At 41.6% G+C, this 23,167-nt stretch overlaps 1 non-coding gene across 1 annotated transcript; it reads right to left on the bottom strand.

The window, feature by feature from the left end:
- Nucleotides 1-22,832: 22,832 nt before the first annotated feature.
- Nucleotides 22,833-22,904, bottom strand: trnae-uuc. The gene has a single exon. It is a non-coding gene; the product is annotated as a tRNA-Glu (tRNA).
- Between the last annotated feature and the right edge of the window lie 263 nt (nt 22,905-23,167).

Genomic DNA, 23,167 nt, shown 5'->3' with positions numbered 1-23,167 from the left:
TTTGTTTTGTTGTACTTCTTATTTTGTCGGGAGCCGTATAAGCAGCTGCGCCCCCTTTTCATGCCGAACGGAGAACCAGTGTTGTTGACTTGAAATGAACGAGGATCTCTTTTTACTTAATTTCCTTTAATCAGCGTCTTTACTCGCTTGTTTTTCGTGTACGCGGCGGCGTACTTCAAGACGCGCAGCAGATGGTTGAGACATAACTGCAAAAAAAGACGATGTTGACACTGTAATCATGCAATTAATGGCATCAGTTATCTCGTCAAAACACTGGGGTTTTATATCTTCTTTTTGGAAACATGCATCCTTCAGTCAGTAAAGGAGACGCAGTGGAGCGCTGGGGATAAATGTTAGGGTGTGAAATCTACAAGAAAGGGCGTTCAATCAAGACCATCCTTGTTTTATTCGTTATCACAGGCTGGGGATAATATATAGATTACAAAGATTTGATCAGTCTTTACATTCTCAGGATCGAAAGCAACTTGCCACCAATTCACTAGCAAGGACCACGCCACACAAGGATATAAGTTGAACATTTAATGAATTAGTTGTGCGTGGTGTGCCCAGCAGAAGGAGACTCAGGATGGGGGTTCCGTCTCAGCGTTATCCTGCCGGAGCTGATCTTGACCCAGGTTGTCGCTGGAAGTAGACAGGGCATAGAAGGAGCGAGCACGAGTTGAGTAGGAGAGGACAAGGAAATAGGTTAAGTGCAGTAGAGTAAGGTGAGGGAGGGTGGGTTGAAGAATCACGGACAAGCAGTTGGAGTAGGCTGGCTACGTTTAAGAAGGCTTGTCAGGTGATTGAGGGTGTGGTTTAGGCATGGTCCTGCTCCCGAATCTAAGTTAACACCTTAACTTCATGTATTTCCACTAGCCAAAATTGTGTTGTTGGGAAATTCCATTTTATCTGATAAAAGCTGACAATGGTGTTTGACTTAAACCGGATTTACAACCCTTTTAAATGTAAAAGACTCAAATCAAGACGACCTAAACTCTGCAACATTCAGGTAACTATCAAATAATTCAAATATATGAATATGACAGTGTTGATGTGTAGTGTCTGAGTGTGTATGTAGTAGGGGTGCAATGGATCAAAAAACTCACGGTTCGGATCGGATCACGGTTTTGAGTCACGGATCGGATCATTTTTCGGATCAACATAAAAAAAAATAAAAAAAGAAAGAAGACAAGACAAATACAACTTTGTCCCTCCATTTATTTTGTAAAACACTTTGCCCATTAAATAAAAACAACATTCAACTCAAACTGTACTGCATGTGCAAAGCACCCTCTCTGTGGGCCCAGTCCTGCCTCATTCACTGCATTTCATGGCATGGCAAGTGAAGGAGCAGAGGAACTTCTAAAGTTTCACTCCATTCTTCTTTCATTTGCTGATTTTCACTGTCCACTTTTCTTGAGCTGCAAACTTGGAACACACCGTTTTCCTGCATTCTAGGGTCCTACAGCTGGCAAAGTGCCAATATGTGAACTGCTCCAGAAACGAAGTGAAAGTTTAAAAATTGCACTCACAGCATTGGACTCTAAGTGACCCAGTAACAGCCTGTCTGCGTATCTGACATGGAGACAAGTCCTGGTAAACACCAGTGACCCGGCCAAACACAGAGTTCGGGGGCCACAATAGGCGGCTGGATGTGGGCCGCGGGCCGCGTATTGACGGCCTCTGGTCTAGCGGGTGTGTGACAGGATTTCTCAATGTGGCTCAAGCACATTCAGCATTCACTGTATTTCACAGGGAAACCAAAATGCTCCCATACATGTGACTTACAAGATGCAGGAGGTTTTCAAGTTCCTCTGCTCCTTCACTTGCCATGACAACAGCTGTGCTTGACGAGTGAGTGTGGATTGAACATGCGGTCATCACGTGAACACGCGCAACTTCGGATCACGGATCAACGGTGATCCGATGCACCACTAGTATGTAGCGCTCCTGCTGTGTTTACAAGCCTCGCCATAATGTGAAATCACACACTGGACACCAACATCACGCCGTTGTGCTCAATGTGATGATACAGCGGCGCAGCTCCAGCGCTGTTGCAGGCTGTTATGTGTAAGAGGCGATCTCGACCCGACTCTCACTTTTATTGCTGTCTAACGAGAAAAGTAAGGTCGTACGTGGATGATGTGCTTCTATCTCCACATCTCTTCTTATTAGCATCAAATAACAATTTGAGACAAAAATTCTCTGAAACATGAACATTTCATCTTGACTAACTTTGATGACAGAGACTATATTGATCTCCTTACATGAAGGAGGCTGACTGTCAGTACCCGGTCAGTCGTGGACCTCTAGATATTTTGGCTTCACTTTTAGGGAGCTGTTGTGTCAGCCATCTTTATACAGTCTTTCGGTCTTTTTTCTTCTTCTTTAATTCTATCTCTTTGTCTCTTTCTCTCTTTTCTTTAATTCTTTCTTTCTAACTTTTTGTCTTTCAGTATTTATTCTCTCACTTTCTTTCTTTCTTTTTCTTTTAGTCTTCCTTTCTCTTTCTTACAGGTCTTCTATCAGTCTTGCTTTTTCTTTCTTTCTCTTTCTTTTCATCTTTCTATCGATCTTTCTTTCTTTTTCTTTCAGTCCTTCTATCAGTCCTTTCTTTCTCCTTTCCATTTTTCTATCTATCCATTTTTCTTTCTGCCCTTCTTTCTCCATTTTCCTATCTATCGATATTTCTTTCTTTGTTTTTCTTTCAGTCTTTCTATCAGTCTTTCTTTCCATCCATCCATCTATCTATCTATCTATCTATCTATCTATCTATCTATCTATCTATCTATCTATCTATCTATCTATCTATCTATCTATCTATCTGTCTTTCTTAATCTTTCAGTCTTTCTTTCAGTATTTCTGTCATTCTGTCTCTGTCTTTCTTTCTGTCTTTTTCTTTCTCTCAGTCTTTCTTATTTTCTCACTTTTTGTCAGTCTGTCTTTCTTTCTTTTTGACTTACTTTCTTTTTTGTCTTTCTTACTTTCCTTTTGTCTTTCTGTTTTTATCTTTGTCTGTCCGTCTTTCCTTCTTTTCTTTTGATAAGAACTAATCAATGTGTTAGTTAATCGTTATAATATTCAGGTTCTGTTGTTTGGCTGTTGTTGTTCTTTGAAAGATCAAAAGTAAGCTTCTAATTCTTGTCAAATCCAGGACGGTCATCTCCCCACAGCGTCCAATCCAAACAGGAGATTTATTGTTTGAAACAACGCTATCATATCTAAACACAGAGGTGGATTAATGCTGTCCTGGTGTTGTTTGAGTGCCCCTGAATTCAGAAACAGGGATGCTAATGCTAGCTTAAACTCTAAAAGAACTCTGTCTCTATAAAAGAAACCAAACCAAATGCTTCCACTTCAGAAACTAACACACCGTTTTTATCCAGAGCTCTGGCGAGGAGGAGCATCTCTGGCCGGCTGCAGCACTGAGCAAAGTCATGGAGGTCTGGGCCCGTGATAATCCGAGTCCAAATGTCTCCCTTTTGTGCAAACAAAATCCCCCGATAGGGCCAATTCATAACTCTAGGAAGAACCACAGGCGGCAGATTTCTCAGAGTAAACCCTTATGTGAGAGGGAAGACTGGAAGGACATGAAAGCACTGGCTTGCATCCTCTCTCACCCCTTCCACAGCCCCCTCCTCCCTCTCCTCCATGCCCACTCCAGCGTCTGCCAACATCCATCAATTTGAGGTATTTTGTGACTGTCTTAGCCGTGGTGAGGATCAGCTCCGCATTGTCAGAACGCTCTCCAGAATCCTATGAATAGTCATGTTTATGCCCTTTAAAAACACAATGAGCAACTTCAGCAAATCATGTGCAGAGGAAGTCTCCTCTCCTCTCCGCGGTGGCCGACGCGTCTCCAAGAGAAAACAACACCAAGAGTCACAAAATGCAGACAAACAGGATTGTTTTCAGAGCTCCCTGCAGATATAATTTCATAATTCATCAGTCATGATTAATAATTGGGTTTAAAATGATTTGTATTGTCAGATTTTTAAAAACAAATCAGCGCTTTGATTTTGCAGCCATCCATTCATATCTGATTAGCTTTTCCTGACTGATGACACTCGCTGATGACGGAGAGCCGAAGAATAGATTTGATTAAAAACATGTAGCGAACACAAAAACACAATCCTTCATTGTGTCCTTATTAACCTTTATTTATCTGTGAGACAGGAGACAGGAACAATGTTTGGGAGCAAACTTTTCCCCCATTGGAAAGTAATGAGGCTGTGTTAATGACAGAAGAGAGTTGGGCACATCAGAGCAGCAGATACTTCAAACACTTCACCACTGTCATTTCTTTCAAGTATTAAATCTATGAAAAGTTTTATGATTGATTTAATTTGAGAACCCTCTTAAACTAATATTTCCTGTAGATGAAATTTCACAGACTGATGCTTTATTTTGAAAGGCAAATGACCGAAATGTAAAACAGCATCTTTAACAAAATAATCAATAATAAGTTACTTTCTAAGAACAAAGCACCTTGTTGATTGAGGCACAAGGTTTGTATGTACTTCCTGTCGAATCAAGAGGCTTTATGACCTCTTTTTGTAGTTTTGTAGTTTTCCATGACGCTGTGTTTAAGCTAGCAAGGATGCTGCAGCTGTATTGTCGGCCGTGTTTAAAGCATTAAGTGTTCATTTTACTTTGAAACACAAGGACTGAGGCACGCTGTCAACCAGATGTTTTGGCTTCACTTTTAGGGAGCGGTTGTGTCAGCAAGTTTCAACAGTTTCTTTCTTTCTTCTTTCTTTCTTCTTTTTCTTTCTTTCTTTCTTTCTTTCATTCTTTCTTTCTTTCTTTCTTTCTTGTCTTTCTTTCTTTCTTTCTTTCTTTTCTTTCTTTCTTTCTTTCTTTCTTTCTTTCTTTCTTTCTTTCTTTATTTTCTTTCTTTTTTTCTTGTCTTTCTTTCTTTATTTATTTCTTTCATATTTATTTCTTTTTCTTTGTCTTTCTTTCTTTCTTTCTGTTTCTTTCTTTTTTTGTTATCTGTTCTATTTTCTTCTCTTTTTTTTGTCTTAAACTCTTTCTTTCTGTTCTGTGTATGTTTCTTTCTTTCTGTCTTTCTCTATCTATTGTTTTTCATTTCTTTTCTTCTTGTTTTTCTGTTCTGTCCTTTCTTTCTCTTGACTTTCTCTCTCTTTCTTTCTCTTCTCTTTCTTTTTCTTCTTTCTTCTTTCATTGTTCTATTTTTTTTCCTACATTCTTCTTTCTGTTTTCTGTGTTGTTCTTTCTTTCTGTCTTCTATGCTTTCTTTCTTTTGTCTTTCTCTATTTGTGTTTTTTCCTTTCTTTTTGTCTTCCACTCTTTCTTTCTTCTTTCGTTTTTTGTTTTTATCTGTTTCTGTCTTTCTGTCTTTCTTTCTTTCTTTATGTTATCTGTTCTATTTTCTTTCTCTTTTATTTTTGTCTTACACTCTTTCTTTCTGTTTTTCTTTCTCTGTTTCTGTTTTTCTTTCTCTCTTCCTGACTTTCTTTCTCTTTCTTTCTTCTATGCTTTTATTCTTTCTGTCTCTATTTGTTTTTATCCTTCTTTCTTTTTGTCTTTCTTATTTTATTCTTTCTTCTCTCTTTCAGTCTTTTCTTTTTGTCTTTTTTTCTCTGTCTGTCATTCTTTCTTTTTGTCTTTCACTGATTCTTTCTTTCTGTTGTTCTCTCTTTCTTTCTGTTGTTCTCTCTTTCTTTCTTTCTCTCTTTCTTTCTTTCTTTCTTTCTTTCTTTCTTTCTTTCTTTCTTTCTTTCTTTCTTTCTTCTCTACGGCTCTGTTCTAGGAGCTCCCTGCCCTTCCATGTACCTACATGGCATCCCTGAGGCGGAGAGAGCACACTTCCTCTCTCTTTAATTTGCATACATGAAAGGCCCAGGCAGGGAGAGCATCAGCAAAGACCCCGGGGTACAGAACAGAGCGAGCATCAGTGACGATACATTTGTAAAATTAGACAGCAGAAAAAGGTAGAGCTGGGTGGAGGAGGTGAAGCAGGAAGAGAAGCAGACAGAAGCAATTTGGATAGAACGAACATTTTGATATCTGCCAATTGGAAGAAGAAAAGAGAATAAGTAGAAAGCTAGTGGCCAACAGAATGACTCAGCATTTTAAGTCTTGCAAACTGTTCCTGTACTCATTACTTTCTTATTCAGTTTTCAGATCATGCTTTGTTGCAGTCTTAATAAAATAGTGTTGTTGTATTCATGCACAGAACTCCTGAAAACCTCCCCTAATTTTTGGGAGTTGTCTGCATGTGTGAAAACAAATATCCCAAAATATAACCCTGACTTTTTCCCAAGTTAAACCTCAGCAGGAAGTAGGGTGAGCTGATGTGTGAATGCTGCAGGAAGTGTTCGCAGAAGTTCTTCAAGCAAGCGAGCGAGTCAGGAAGACGACATTTAAATCTTGTGAGAGGTGCAAACTCAGACGAGGAGGGGTAACGGGAAGAATGAGAATACACCTCGCCCGAGTTGCAGAGTGCATGTGTAAGAGAGGCTTCCTTCAGCTTACAGAGGATAAGAAACAGTGACTCTGAGTAATGCACGACGCTCTAACTGATATGAGTGATGGGGAGAAATCAGTGCTGTGTTCTGGGCTTCTCTCCTGACAGATCATCTAAGATCTCTGAGATTTAGAGCTTCAGTGATAACACAAAGTTATTCTCTGTAACGATACAGCGTGCTGCAGAACCATTAGCACCAGAGAATCACTGAGGCTGCAAATCCAAAATACTCTCTCACAGACAACTGGACATGCATCACACGTACGGAGCAACATTTCAAATAAAGATTGAGTTCTAGGCGTTCAAACATCACAACAGTGGATCCGTCTCTGAGCTGAATCAGAAAGACTTCTCTGCTCTCCTGTTCTCTCCTTTCTCACACCCTCAAGGTGACACTCACACATACACACACACACACACACACACGTGACCTGTTGCTGTGTTTTAAAGCACTCTCGGTTTCTGTGTGCAGTATCTTACCCGCATGAATGACAAGATCCCCAGAAGGGACTTCACGCTCCAGCAGGCCCAGGTGCTGCGCTCGGAGTGGATGGTGTCAAAAAAAGGCACAGCAGGTGTCGGCGCCCCGCGCTGCTACAGAAGAGCAGAGGAGGATGACCTGTGTGGCGATGGCACAAAACAAACAGAATGAAATCTCAAGTGCAGGAAGGCAGCTTGAAAAGTACAGACGAGGGGCTGAATGTGTTTACTCTGTGAATAAATAAAGGGTTCAAAGGTTCAGGTTTAGACTTCTGAAGCAGTTTTATTGAATAGAAAACTGTGACTTATCAACAATGACTGATTCACGGCTAAATTGGCCGCTGCTGAGACCATACTCTGTTTTTCAGATTTACAGCAGTGCCTTATTAATGACAGGATCTTACCCCAGTGTAAATTACATAACTCCAGCTGAGCTCAGTAAAGGAAAGCAGCTATTGGCTGTCCGAGAATCAATCAATCAATCAATCAATCAATCAATCAATCAATCAATCAATCAATCAATCAATCAATCAATCAATCAAACAATCAATCAATCAATCAATCAATCAATCAATCAATCAATCAAACAATCAATCAATCAATCAATCAATCAATCAATCAATCAATCTTTATTTGTATAGCGCCAAATCACAACAAACGTCACCTAAAGACGCTTTTACAAACATAGGAGGTCTAGACTACTCTATGTCAAATTATGAACAGAGACCCAACATCAAGACCGGATAAGACTCAGTCTGACCCCACCTTAATCCACCATGAGCATTGCACCTCGCAGTATTTAGCTAGTTACAGCAGTGAAGAAAAACTTCCTTTAACAGGCAGAAACCTCCAGCAGGACCAGACTCATGTTAGACAGATATCTGCCTTGACCGGGTTGGGTCTGGAAAGAGGGATAGAGGAGAATAAGAGAGAGAGGGAGCGGTGATAGTGATGAGACGAGTAGTACAAGCTGTTGGAGTTTGGAACGTCCACAGCAGGAGGACGTCTACGGCAGCTCAGAGGAACCTACGAGACAAGGGAGCTCAGGGACTCCAGAAAGGTCTATGGTTAGTAACTTTAGTGGGACAGGAAGACTATAAGTAAGTGATAAGGGGGTGAGATAGGATCCCAGTGTGTCAGTGCACCAGTTCCTCCAGCAGTCTAAGCCTATAGCAGCATAACTAAGAGCTGGTCTAAGCCTAAAAGTAACTAGAAGTCGCTAAATGACATCATCATTTCATTTGCATAATTGATGATGTGCTTGAAAGTGTAACGGACGCTGTATGAGAGACGAGTAAGACCTCCAGACAGCTGGAGTCATGTGACCGAGGTTTTTCCCCGTGGTAATCACTGAATCAAGGATTCTCCTCCTCCTCCTCTCCTCATCCATGTTGTCTTTCTGGTCCTCTGAAAACCTCTGACCTGTTGACTCCAGGCCTGGCTCCGCTCATCATGACTTTGGTTTGTTGTTGTAGTTAAGTGAAATACGATCTGGTGATAACACAGAGTGTTTTATTCTGAAAATTAACCGGATGTTTTTATTTTGTTTTGGTGAAACCTGACTTCCTGTCCCGCTCCATTTGCTCTGTGCTGAACTGATGCATCGTGCTCCGGCATCTGGCAAAAATAGAAGTCTTGTGTCTCTGATCCGGAGGGCTCCGACCTGCCGGATCAGAGACGCAGCCGGACTGCAACGGAGCGGATCCAGTGGAAGCTAACACATTGAGCAGAATAGAAACCGATTAGATCCAGTGCTGTGACGGATCGGAGACGTACTGGACACGGATCTGGTGGAAAAAAAAAAAAAAAAGAGTCACTAAAGGGGTCTGAAAACTCCCCATCTTTCCTGACACAAAAAGGTGTTCCTCAGGGCTTGGTCTTGGGCAACGGAGTGGATCCAGTGGAAGCTAACACATTGAGCAGAATAGAAACCAATTAGACCCGTTGCTGTGACGGATCGGAGACGTACTGGACACGGATCTGGTGAAAAAAAAAAAAAAAGAGTCACTAAAGGGGTCTGAAAACTCCCCATCTTTCCTGACACAAAAAGGTGTTCCTCAGGGCTTGGTCTTGGGCAACGGAGTGGATCCAGTGGAAGTTAACACATTGACTAGAGAGAGACGTACTGGACATGGATCTGGTGGAATTTGGCCGAGAGTCTCCAAAAGTCTCCATAACACCAGAAAAAGTTGCTAGTCGCGTTCTGAGGTCTGAAAACTCCCCATCTTTCCTGACACAAAAAGGTGTTCCTCAGGGCTTGGTCTTGGGCAACGGAGTGGATCCAGTGGAAGCTAACACATTGAGCAGAATAGAAACCAATTAGACCCGTTGCTATGACGGATCGGAGACGTACTGGACACGGATCTGGTGGAAAAAAAAAAAGAGTCACTAAAGGGGTCTGAAAACTCCCCATCTTTCCTGACACAAAACGGTGTTCCTCAGGGCTTTGTCTTGGGCAACGGAGTGGATCCAGTGGAAGTTAACACATTGACTAGAGAGAGACGTACTGGACATGGATCTGCTGGAATTTGGCCGAGAGTCTCCAAAAGTCTCCATAACACCAGAAAAAGTCGCTAGTTGCGTTCTGGGGTCTGAAAACTCCCCATCTTCCATGGCACAATAAGGTGTTCCTCAGGGCTCGGTCTTAGGCCCACTTAGGTCCGTTTTCATTTGGATCAAGTCGTATCACAGTGATGAGAGGAGTTCTCAGCCTTCCCCCAAGAGTAGTAAAATCATCACATAGCAAGAGCCTTAATGTGCACTGCATTTAGAGCCCTGCTCCATGTCCACACCCCCCCCCAGATGGTCCAGTATCTGGACCAGGAACCTCGTCCTCACACCTCTCAGCTTGTGTTTATAACCTTCCTCCTCCTCTTGCTGGATCATCAGCTTAAACAACAGTCTGCTGAGACCATGTCCTCTATCTCACCGAGGTTTTACTGCCTTCCTCTTGGCAGTACGCAGAGTTCTCGGGTGAAGCTGCAAAACAAAGTCCTCTTGATAATAATTACAGGCGCTGTTATTTGTTTGTTGGACCTCTCGTGATTTATCTCCCCTGAATGCTTTTGATTCATCACGGCTTCAAACATTAGATTAATTCCCTGCGTTGGCAAGCAGCCTGCCAATTATATTTAGGGTCACCGTAATCAGCACAACACTCCTGTGCTTTTGAGCGGATTAGATGAGAAGCGTGTCATTAAACAGGACAACAGAGAGGCCGGCCCGGTGACCCAATCAGGACGGCTCTCCTGTGGGACTGCTTTCATAATTTAAAGTCCAGGTCACGCTGAAAGTTTCTCCAAAACCCACCCAGACCATCAGGAGGTTTTCCTTTGGCGCTAATGGCTTCATAACTGAAAATTGATTTATTAGAAGTCCAGAGGAGCTGAAATCAGATTGTAAATTCAGTTTGATTCTGGTGGACCGGCCTAAGAGAAGTGCTCCAAGTCTCAGCAAGTTCTGAGGATGCTAACAGCAGATAAGGAGATTAACAAAGAGAGCATGTGACAGAACACCTCCATGAAACAAGGCGTCCCGAGCACGGCTCAGTCTTCAGTCACTTTTGCCCTTTTGCAAGATTTAAGAACTCCTGTTGTTGGACCCCAGGTATCAGTCTGCAGCTCAGTTTTTCCTGAGCAGACGGAGGCACACGGCTCATAAACCAGCGTGAAAGAGTTTTATTTTCTGTCTTCAAAGTGAGGCCTCGGCGTCACGTGATCCTGGAGCTCACCGGCGTTATAAGAGGTCGAAGCAGGCTAGGTCCAGGTCCAGGAGATAAATCTCAGTGTGTTTAAAGATCTTCTGTCCCCGTCTGTTTGCTTCAGTTACTCTCTTTAATGTTATTGCACATGTTAGGAGGACATGTAAGGAGGATTAGCTGTCTGAGCAAACAGGAAATATTGCCCTGTGCTGGAAGAGTATTATTTCATAATCCAGCTTATCACATTTCAAGACTCAGGTTTACAAAGTCCACACATCTCCAAATCAGATGTCCAAGTCTCTCCATGCACTGTTATCAATAAAAGCATACATTTTGTGAATTCTTTGTGGTTATCTTTATTTTTTTCCACTTAAATTGATTCCATATACTGTAGTTTTTCTAATTTTTTAATTCTGTAAAAAAAAAAAATAACATGCCAATGCGTGTTTTGGTAGTTTCAAAATAAAAGCCTCCTATTTCAAATGTCTCTGATGTTATCAAAGGACCAACAGAATTCTCCATTTTAAATGTTCCATATATATTGTTAAGTTGTGTATTTTGAAAAGAAAATAAACACATCCACGTCTTTTTTTTTTTTTTTTTAAATTTCAAAATAAAAGCTGGTTTTAACTGGAGGCTCTGGTGTTATCACAGTCTCCAAATGAATAATGCGATGAAGATGTGTTCTTTTTGGAAACAAAACTCAAGAGACAAGACTCTAATCTAATCCCACTATCCTTTTCAATTTATTCTAAATGTAAGAGAATATTTAAAGGTGACATATCACGCTTTTTTCATCAACATATATTGGTCTAAGAGGTCCCCAAAACATGTCTTTAAAGTTTATGCTCAAAAAAACACTTTGAAATCAGATTTTGGTCTGCCTGAAAAGCCCTCTTCTTCAGTCCTCCTCAGAACAGTCTGTTTTCTCTCTGACCACGCCCCCTCAGGAAGTGAATGTGCCTCGGCTGTCCAGCACGTTGATCTAATGTTTACATGTTGTCTGAATATACACGGCTGCTCAGAGATCACGTTACTTCAACCCTCTGAATCTGATCCAGAATCTGATCCTGACGGAGAGGCGCCTGCAGCAGGACCTTTCTGAAGGATTGGTCACAGATTTAGTGTTTCTTGTTGTTTTATTTATCAGTATGTCGACGTGTGTCTTGGTACACAGCTACGAGCATGTAGCTATGTGGCTATGCTAACTATCGCTAACACTTATCCATGATAAATAAAAATCATCCACTAGATCTTCAAATCTGCAGACGTGGGGAGTAAAACCGACCTCTACCAGAAAGGCAGCAGGACCTTTCTGAACGATTGGTCACAGATTTAGTGTTTCTTGTTGTTTTATTTGTCAGTATGTCGACGTGTGTCTTGGTACACAGCTACAGCTACGACATGTAGCTATGTAGCTATGCTAACTAGCGCTAGCACTTATCCATGATAAATAAAAATCATCCACTAGATCTTCAAATCTGCAGACGTGGGGAGTAAAACCGACCTTTGTGTTTATTAAGACAGCCTACAACTAGCATGCCTCCTTCCTAAGCTCCTTGTTAGCACACATGTGTGCAGGTAATGAAAAACGGAGGAGGGGTTGAGTATTATTTTATACAGTCTATGGGCTGAACAAGCTCCGAGCTCTGACTCCGTGACAGACCGGATATTGTTGTTACGTAACAAAAACACTGAAGTCTGAAACGGCTGGTTTCACTCACATTTACAGAAAGGTGGAGAAATCAGAACAGGGGCAGAATGGATTTTTTTCATTCTCGGGGGGTTTGTAGACAGGGACACATATTTCAGGTAGAGAACCATTAAAAAATCTATTTTGCATGATATGTCACCTTTAACTTTGGTAGGGAACACTCCCACAGCTTTCTTGGCACACTTCAAAGTAAAAGCTTTTATGTTATCGGTTTCAAAACTCAGGTTCACAAAGTCCACACATCTCCAACTTGGATGTCCAAGTCTCTCCATGCACTATGTTATCCAAATAGCATTTTGCTCTGTGAGGATAATTACTGCAAAGATCAAGGAACGCAGGTTGCTAATGGCTGGATGGTTATTTCTATTTGAGTAACAATGCAACAAGAAAGGACGTTAATTTGTGAAACTGCAAACTCACAATTTTGACTCATGATTGCAATATTTTCTAAATCACATGCACCAAAAATCTGTTATTGGTACATACACTTGAGCCTTAAGTAAGCCAGGTTATGCACCAGCAAAGCACCCAAGAGGCGTTATTCAACCAGAGGAACTTTACCCTCCCAGGGTCTAAATTTAGTTCAGGGGTAGATAATCTCCCCCCTAAAAAGCCCCTGCCAGAGTGGTAGTACTTTTCAAAAAGCCCCAGGACTTTCAGGGGGCGGGGCCTGTAATGCTGAACGTGTCTGATTGGTAGATTAACCGCAGTGTTTTTATTCCACCCTCCATCCACAATAACATCACACACATCTGTGATTCTCTTGATTTAGCAGCTTGTAACAGTAGTCTTCTCTCAGCCCCACCGTGAATGCGTCTCTCCTCCCGGTGTTCCGGTTTTAAAAGTGACCCTGTAAACTGGAGACCTTCAGCTGAACGTGTCAGTGTTTGTGGAGTTTACACAGCTGTTGAAACACAGAGGGAGTTCCTGGGAATGCAAACTAGTTTAGTTTTTTATTAAGATTTCAAAATATCCTCATCAGATATTTAATGATCGTCTAAAGACGTTTATGAGGGATGCATCCGGCTGAGAGTCTCCAGTTAACAGGGTCGCCGTTTAAACCATAACACCGGCCGATCTCTGCCACGGCTTTTTGAGTTCAAAAGGATTTTAAAGGCGTGTTGAAACGTCTTTGCTACTCGCGCTTATCTCCTCTCACGTGTTGATTCAGTGAATCCATCTGTGATGAAATATAACACCATCTAAAACAGCGCCAGCTGAGTCTCTTCATGCTAACAGGCTAACTGTTGTGTTGCTCATAATGATACCTGCCTGTCCGTCTGCTTCTATGGTGTCATCTGTGATGAATGGCATTCTTCTTTGTTTTACTGCCCTCTACTGGTCTGGTGGTGTAGTGCATTTACTTTATTTCCTCCATACGTCACTGGCCTGATTTGCACAATCTACCTGGGACTTCAGCCTGCGGTCGAAACACAGACAACAATGGGGGCACAGGAACCTTTTGGTTCAGGGGACAGTAGTTCTGGGTTCAACTCCTCCACGGGATGCACAAAGAGGTCTGCAGGGAAGGCAGTTATGTTTGCACCTCTGGAAGTCGACTGGATTTATATTTAATAACGCCTGGGGTTGTGAATCGAAGTGCTTTATTGAGTCTTTGCATTCGCCTTGTCTGTATACGCAGATATTCCCACATGAAAAGACCTATCAGGATAAAACATAATGTGCAATATAAATGGAGTTCTCTACTGTAGCAAATATTCTGTTTGCTGGGTGAAAACTTTCTCAGTCCAGCTCTTTATCTGTGTGTTTTTCTCACTCTGAAACTTTATTATTATTTCTATCAGCCTGTGAAAAGAGTAGAACAGAAACAAATCAATGCAGGGCTGAGCAGTGAAACTCTGTTAGGATTGGCCGGGCATCACCTCTCATCTGTATTCCATAATCATTCAGTCAGTCTAGAACCAAACACGGGCTACTTTAATTGTCCCTCTGCAGGCGAGAGACTTTAAAGAAGAAGAAAAACACCACATTCACACAGCTGTCAAGAAGAAGAGGGAGTAAATACAGCTCGCCATCACTCCAGCCTCCTTACACAACCACATTATTTATCGGCCTTGCAGATAACCCAGCCTGGGATTGCTTCTTTTGCAGCCCTTTTTCCTCCCCTGCTCTCCATCACACGTTGAGGAAAGTCATGATCCAGCTGGGCTTTTACTGGAGCACTTGGCCTGAAAACATGCTAACCCATGGAGTAGTATTTCAAGCTGACATGTCGCCCCTGGTGCCATAATCAGGGGCTCCGTCAAGCCAGGCAGCTGGTGTCAGAGCTGGTCCTTCATCCTGAAACACTCAGCATTTGAATATGTCCTTTAAACAAACATCTATCCAGCGTGTTTTTTGAAATTCAAATGCGGGACAACACCTGGTACATGGCAGTTGTCAATTATAATCCAGCCAGGGGATCATTAGTGAAATTACTTGTCTTAACGGAGATGAAAGAGCATTTTCATGATAAAACCACCATGGCTCAAACATAGGAGCACATTAAGCACGGTGAACAGAGCACATCCAGCCTGTGATGAGGCAACCAGGTGCAAATGTTTGTGTGCAGGAGATATGAATTTGCATGCATATACCAAATCAGTTCCAAATGATGCTATAAAAACATCAGAGTCTTTGGAAATATAAGCAAACGTGTGTTCGTATGAATGTGTACACACATGCAGTTGAAATTCAACTTCCTCACACACACAACATCAATTCGAAAGGATGCTTAGATCTTTATAAAGGCTTTTATTTTGAAGGTGAAAAGAAAACTGTGGGAGTGTTAGTCTGCAAAGTAACATTTGCACTTATACTGAATCTGTTTCACCTGAAATTTCCTATCAGAGCAAAAAGAATCTCAGGGCTTTTATTTTGAAGGTGCCAAGAAAGCTGTAGGAGGGTTCCCTACCAAAGTAAAATTTGCTCTTACATGTAGAATAAATTCAAAAGGATAGTGGGATTAGATTAGAGTCTTGTCTCTAGAGTTTATTCCCAAAAGAACACATTTTTATAGCATTATTCACTAGGACACATAGTTAACACCAGAACCCCCAGTTAAAAACAGCTTTTGAAACTTAGACTTCTGTAGGTGCTTTGATAACATCAGAGACCTTTGAAATAGAGGCTTTTATTTTGAAACTACCAAAGGCGCAAGGGCATGTTACTTTTTTTCCAGAATAAATACATTAGAAAAATTATAAGGACTCAATTCAAGTGTAAACTTATAAAGATACTTAAATAACAATAGAGCATTCAAAAATTGGATGCTTTTATTTTGAAACTACCAAAAGACACATGGGCATGTTACTTTTTTTAAGAATTAACAAATTAGAAAAATTATAAGGACTCAATTCAAGTGTAAACTTCTAAAAATACTTAAATAACAATAGAGCATTCAAAAATTGGATGCTTTTATTTTGAAACTACCAAAAGACACATGGGCATGTTACATTTTTGGGGAGAAAAAAACTAATTAGAAAAATCACAAGAACTGATTTCAAGTGGAAACTAATAAAAATACTTAGATAACAACAACAAAGCATTCAGAAAATAAATGCTTTTATTTTGAAACTACCAAAAGACGCATTGGCATGCTACTTATTTTGAAATTAGCAATTTTGAAAATGAAATGGAATCAATTAAAGTAGAAACTTATAAAAATACTTAGATAACAACAAAGCACTCAGAAAATGTATGCTTTTATTTTGAAACTACCAAAAGACGCATTGGGCATGCTACTTATTCTAAGAATTAACAATTTGGAAAAATGACATGGAATCAATTAAAGTAGAAACTTATAAAAAATACTTAGATAACAACAAAGCACTCAGAAAATGTATACTTTTATTTTGAAACTATCTAAAGCAGCATGGGCATGCTACTTTTTTTTGGAGAATTAACACATTAGAAAAATTATATGTAATCAATTTAAATGAAGTTAAGGTGTTAACTTAAATTCGGGAGCAGGACCACGCCTAAACCACACCCTCAATCACCTGACAAGCCTACTTAAACGTAGCAAGACTACTCAACCGTTCGTCTGTTGCTCTTCAACCCGCCCTCCCTCACCTTGCTCTGCTTCAATTGCCCTTTTTTCTTACCCCTTACTACTCAACGCTCTTTTGTGCCCTTGCCCTTGTATGCTTTTATTTTGAAACTGCCTAAAGCAGCATGGGCATGCTACTTTTTTTAAAATTAGCAATTTTGAAAAATGACATGGAATCAATTAAAGTAGAAACTTATAAAAAATACTTAGATAACAACAAAGCACTCAGAAAATGTATGCTTTTATTTTGAAGCTACCTAAAGCAGCATGGGCATGCTACTTTTTTTTGGAGAATTAACACATTAGAAAAATTATATGTAATCAATTTAAGTGGAAACAAATGAAGACACTTAAACAACAAAGCATTCAGAAAATGTATGCTTTTATTTTGAAACTACCAAAAAACTTGTGGAAAGAATCAAAAATGTCAATATTATAACAGCTCTTTTAGACATGAAATGTTGTTATTTTTGGTTCCACATAACACAGAAGGCCTGAGCTGACATGCAGTCATACATTTTATCCTCTCAGTTCTCTCATAACTGTGTTTTGAGTTGTTCCTCAAAATCCCTGATATTTTAACCTCATTATCTTTTGTAAACAAATCTGGTTTTCCTGCTCTAATAGATTATTTTATCTCATAAGCTTGAGATAACTAATCTTGTTTTCCCTGAACAACACCCTCAAGCCAATGCAGAAGCACAAATAACTGCAGTACCCAAAGTGTCCACTATACTGGAGTTATACTCGGCATCATCCTCGACCCCACCCTCTCCTTCAAACCTCACATCAGAAACATCACCAAAGTATCCTTTTTTCATCTCCGCAACATCGCACGGCTCAGATCCTCTCTCTCCTCCTCTGCTGCAGAAACCCTCCTCCACGCCTTCATAACCTCCAGACTGGACAGCATTCTTTACGGCCTCCCCTCCACCAACCTCAAAAAACTTCAATATGTCCAAAACTCAGCTGCCCGTTTACTCACCCACTCTCGCTCCAGAGCCCACATCACACCCATCCTTCAGCACCTCCACTGGCTCCCCACTCAGCACCGAATCCACTTCAAGATCCTGCTCATCACCTACAAAGCCCTCAATAACCTCGCCCCCTCTTACCTGACCGACCTCCTCAAACGCCACTCCCCATCTCGCCGCCTCAGATCATCAGATGCCAACCTCCTGTCCCCCTATCATCAAGTCCAAGCACCGCACCTTGGGGGAACAGAGCCTTTGCCATCACTGCCCCCACTCTCTGGAACTCTCTCCCTCCACACATCTGTAACTCTGACTCTCTCCTCTCTTTCAAAAACCACCTCAAGACCTACCTGTTCCAAAAAGCATACCACACATGACCTCTCCCCCCTGCCCCACCACTGTCCCTGTTTTGTTTGTTTTTATTTATGTGTTTTATTTTCTTTCTTTAGTTTTCATCTTATGTAAAGCGACTTGTAAAGCGACCCAAAGCACACTTCCAGATTATGCAAGAACTATTTAGGGAAGAAGCAGGCAGCTGGTATTCTGTCTGTAATGGAGTGGACAGCGCAGTCACCATTGAGCTGTTGTGGGAGCAGCTTGACCGTATGGTACGCAAGAAGTGCCCATCAAGCCAATCCAACTTGTGGGAGGTGCTTCAGGAGGTGTGGGGTGAAATTTCTTCGGATTCCCTCAACAAATAAACAGCCAGAATGCCAAAGGTCTGCAATGCTGTAGTTGCTGCAAAGGGAGCATTCTTTGATGAAAGCAAAGTTTGAAGGACAAAATTATTATTTCAACTAAAAATCATTATTTCTAACATTCTCAATGTCTTGACTATATTTTCTATTCATGTTGTAACTCATTTGATAAATAAAAGTGTGAGTTTTCATGGAAAACACAAAATTGTCTGGGTGACCCCAAACTTTTGAACGGTAGTGTACATTTAATCAATTTGCATAATCAGCTTTATTCGCCAAGTATGCTTGAACACACAAGGAATTTGACTTTAGTAAACTGTGCTCTCTTTGTACAAGGCATAAGAATAAGAATAAGAACTACAATGAAAAATAAAATAAAAATATAATAACAATAACCTTAGCTATAAATACAAAGAAACAACAAATAGGCTTGACTAATATGTACAGGCTAGAATAATATGATAGTGCAGTGGTGAGTTGCAGAGGTAGTTTTACATTATAAAATAGAAGTTAAATAATAAAAAAAATAGAAATATGGAATTCTGCTTTGAGAATTGTTGCATTGTGTATCTACATGTATATTTACAGAGAGTATTTATCTGACAGGTGTGACACTGTTATGGTTTAATGTTCATCAGAGTGACAGCCTGGGGGAAGAAACTGTTCTTATGGCGGGTTGTTTTGGCGCACAGTGATCTGTAGCGCCTGCCGGAGGGGAGGAGTTTGAAGAATTTGTGTCCAGGGTGTGAGGGGTCAGCGGTGATGCTACCTGCCCGTTTCCTGGCCCGGGACCGGTACAAGTCCTGGATGGGGGGCAGGTCGACACCGATGATTTTTTTCTGCAGTCCTTATAGTCCGTTGCAGTCTGTGTTTGTCTAGTTTGGTTGCAGAGCCAAACCAGACAGTGATGGAGGTACACAGAACAGACTGGATGATGGAGGTGTAGAACATGATCAGCAGCTCCTGGGGCAGGTTGAACTTCCTGAGCTGACGCAGGAAGTACATCCTCTGCTGGGCCTTTTTTCTGATTGTGTCTATAATGGTCCCAAGTAAGATGGAGTCAGCTTTTCCAATATGGCTCCCACCATCTTTCACCTTCATGACCCCTCTCCAGGAACCATTTGGTGACGTCACTGAGACAACGTCCGAATGTTACCATAGTTTCCTCACGATAGGAAGTTAATTTCGGTGTTTCCTCGAGGTCAGGACTTATTTTCTCATCTCAGGATAACAACGCTGGTTTCCCAATTATAACAGACTAATTCATCTCATTATCTGGAGATAACAAAGCTGGTGTTCTGGTGATAACTGGGTGATTTTCTGGAGATCTGGTCACTGTGATGGGTCAGATCACAACATGCCATGCTTCCTCTGCACACACTAATGAGGTAAGTTGAGCTTACTTGGAAGGGGATACGAGTTATGATCAGCTGAACACATTCATCACGGGGAAAAGGAGGAAATAAGAAGTACAGAAGCATGTTGGTTTGGGCTTCTCAAAGAAACAAGTAGTGCTGGTTCACCAAAAGGTAAAATGAAGAACACATTTTTACTGAGCAGAGCCTCAGCCTTTAGAAATAAAGATTCTCAACTCCTACATTTTTTGTATTTAATCTAGATTTATTCACACACCAAAGGGAAAGGAAGATATTCAAGGTAATGTCAAAGGTTGCATGCAGCTCCGAATGATTTATTTTAAAGAATCATTTTAAAAGATTAACTTTATTGTGAAGGGACACATTTGTAAAGCTCATGTGGGCGCTGGAAATAGTAATTTGAGGATCGACTGAACCAGCTTTTTAACACAGAGAGAACCAAAAGTGCTGAAATTCTTCTGACATTTCTCTCCTTCAGAAACTGTTTCACTTCCCCCAGAGTGATTCGTTTCCTTGTGTTCCCAGATGACATTTACTCAGTTCAAAGACCCAAATCTTTGTGTTTAAGTGTCAGGTGGAGTCTTAATTTGGCGTTTAATAAGACTTGAAAGGTCAACTGGTGTACAGGAGGTGCGAGTTATGTTAGAAATATGTAGATGGTGCAGGAGACAAATGTGTTGGTGAAGAACTCTCTGCAGTGTTCCCAAGGGTTGGAGTAATTTACAACTTTTAATTGTTTTTCAAAGAAACCGGCACAAGGTTGGAGGCGAACAACGTTTGACTGCAGAGTGAATTAAACCATTTAAAAGGAATAATTTTAAATCTCCTGACAAATATCATAATGTGAAAACAAAACTCTATTCAGCGTCTCGCTTTAATCAGGAATGAATGTGTTTAAATGATGTTATTTCCACTTGCTTTATGTCTCTGTTTGTTTCTACAGGAGTTCAATGTGATGCAAACAGATCAAGCATTCATCATTGCTTACTTGAGTAGGTGTCATTTTCAGTGAAGTGCTTTCAAAGACCTCTTCTAGGAGATCTTGCCTCACTTGTTTTGTTCTCATATGTCCAACCAATCAAAGCCAAGGAGGGAAATGACCCAATCCACGTGTGAAGCTTGATTGGAGAGCTCTTCTTAGGCGCATAACACTCAGAACACTACGCTCCCAACATGCAGGCCTGCTCGTCGTACCTAAAGTCTCTAAAAGTAGTATGGGAGGTATAGCCTTCAGTTATGAGGCCCCTCTCCTTTGGAATCATCTACCAGTCAGGGTCCGGGAGGCAGACACCCTCTCTACTTTTAAGAGTAGGCTTCAAACTTTCCTTTTTGATAAAGCTTATAGTTAGAGCTGGATCAGGCTTGGACCAGGTCTTAGTTATGCTGCTATTGGCTTAGACTGACCCCCGGATAACTTACTTTAACTCTTCCTGTCCCATTAAAGTTACTAACCATAGACCTTTCTGGAGTCCCTGAGCTCCCTTGTCTCGTAGGCTCCTCTAAAGAGCTCATAGTGCCCTATTTACCCTCTAGAACTCTACGCTCCCAACATGCAGGCCTGCTCGTCGTACCTATAGTCTCTAAAAGTAGTATGGGAGGTAGAGCCTTCAGTCATCAGGCCCCTCATCTTTTGAATCATCTACCAGTCAGGGTCCAGGAGGCAGACACCCTCTCTACTTTTAAGAGTAGGCTTCAAACTTTCCTTTTTGATAAAGCTTATAGTTAGAGCTGGATCAGGCTTGGACCAGCTCTTAGTTATGCTGCTATAGGCTTAGACTGACACACTGGGATCCAGTCTTTCCCTCTCTCTGCCTGTCTCTTACTTTAACTCTCCCTGTCCCATTAAAGTTACTAACCATAGACCATTCTGGAGTCCCTGAGCTCCCTTGTCTCGTAGGCTCCTCTAAAGAGCTCATAGTGCCCTATTTACCCTCTAGAACACCACGCTCCCAAACATGCAGGCCTGCTCATCGTACCTGAAGTCTCTAAAAGTAGTATGGGAGGTATAGCCTTCAGTTATGAGGCCCTTCTCCTTTGGAATCATCTACCAGTCAGGGTCCGGGAGGCAGACACCCTCTCTACTTTTAAGAGTAGGCTTCAAACTTTCCTTTTTGATAAAGCTCATAGTTAGAGCTGGATCAGGCTTGGACCAGGTCTTAGTTATGCTGCTATTGGCTTAGACTGACCCCCGGATAACTTACTTTAACTCTTCCTGTCCCAATAAAGTTACTAAACATAGACCATTCTGGAGTCCCTGAGCTCCCTTGTCTCATAGGCTCCTCTAAAGAGCTCATAGTGCCCAATTTACCCTCTAGAACACTACGCTCCCAACATGCAGGCCTGCTCGTCGTACCTAAAGTCTCTAAAAGTAGTATGGGAGGTATAGCCTTCAGTTATGAGGCCCCTCTCCTTTGGAATCATCTACCAGTCAGGGTCCGGGAGGCAGACACCCTCTCTACTTTTAAGAGTAGGCTTCAAACTTTCCTTTTTGATAAAGCTCATAGTTAGAGCTGGATCAGGCTTGGACCAGGTCTTAGTTATGCTGCTATTGGCTTAGACTGCCCCCGGATAACTTACTTTAACTCTTCCTGTCCCAATAAAGTCACTAACCATACACCATTCTGGAGTCCCTGAGCTCCCTTGTCTCGTAGGCTCCTCTAAAAAGCTCATAGAGCCCTATTTACCCTCTAGAACACTACGCTCCCAACATGCAGGCCTGCTCGTCGTACCTAAAGTCTCTAAAAGTAGTATGGGAGGTAGAACCTTCAGTCATCAGGCCCCTCTCCTTTGGAATCATCTACCAGTCAGGGTTCGGGGGGCAGACACCCTCTCTACTTTTAAGAGTAGGCTTCAAACTTTCCTTTTTGATAAAGCTTATAGTTAGAGCTGGATCAGGCTTGGACCAGCTCTTAGTTATGCTGCCATAGGCTTAGACTGGAACACTGGGATCCTGTCTTTCCCTCTCTCTCCTCTCTCTGCCTGTCTCTTACTTTAAGTCTCCCTGTCCCATTAAAATTACTAACCATAGACCTTTCTGGAGTCCCTGAGCCCCCTTGTCTCATAGGTTCCTCTGGATCTCTGCCGTAGACGTCCTCCTGCTGTGGATGTTCCAGACCCCAGCCGATACGGACATGCTGTACTCCAGCGGCAACAGCTACTACTACTTGTCTCATCCTATCACCTCTCCCTCACACACAGGGATCTATCTCACCCCAATCACATACTTTAACTCTTCCTGTCCCATTTCTGGAGTCCCTGAGCTCGTGTCTGTCTTCATCTCCCTTTTGCATTGAGGATGACAGAAATGAGAGTACTCATGTGAGGTAACTGCAAAGGTTAAAGACTGTTCCCATACCGGGAGTCGAACCCGGGCCGCCTGGGTGAAAACCAGGAATCCTAACCGCTAGACCATATGGGACATGCTTTGGTTATATCTTATCTCTAGGCAGACTCAGGAAATCACACTTAGTCCAAGTCATGAATGATTGGATAGACCTTTCTGGAGTCCCTGAGCTCCCTTGTCTCGTAGGTTCCTCTGGATCTCTGTTGTAGATTCCTTTTTTGGGTCTTTCTTTCTTTCTTTCTTTCTTTCTTTCTTTCTTTCTTTCCTTTCTTTTTCTTTCTTTCTTCACATCTCTCATTTCTTCTTTCTTTCTCTGTTTGTTCTTTCCGTGTTTCTTC

The sequence above is a fragment of the Notolabrus celidotus genome, chromosome 17 (assembly GCF_009762535.1).
Source record: "Notolabrus celidotus isolate fNotCel1 chromosome 17, fNotCel1.pri, whole genome shotgun sequence".
Lineage (NCBI taxonomy): Eukaryota > Metazoa > Chordata > Actinopteri > Labriformes > Labridae > Notolabrus > Notolabrus celidotus.
The sequence above is the reverse complement of the archived record's forward strand: the minus strand, read 5'-3'. Positions and strand labels throughout refer to the sequence as shown.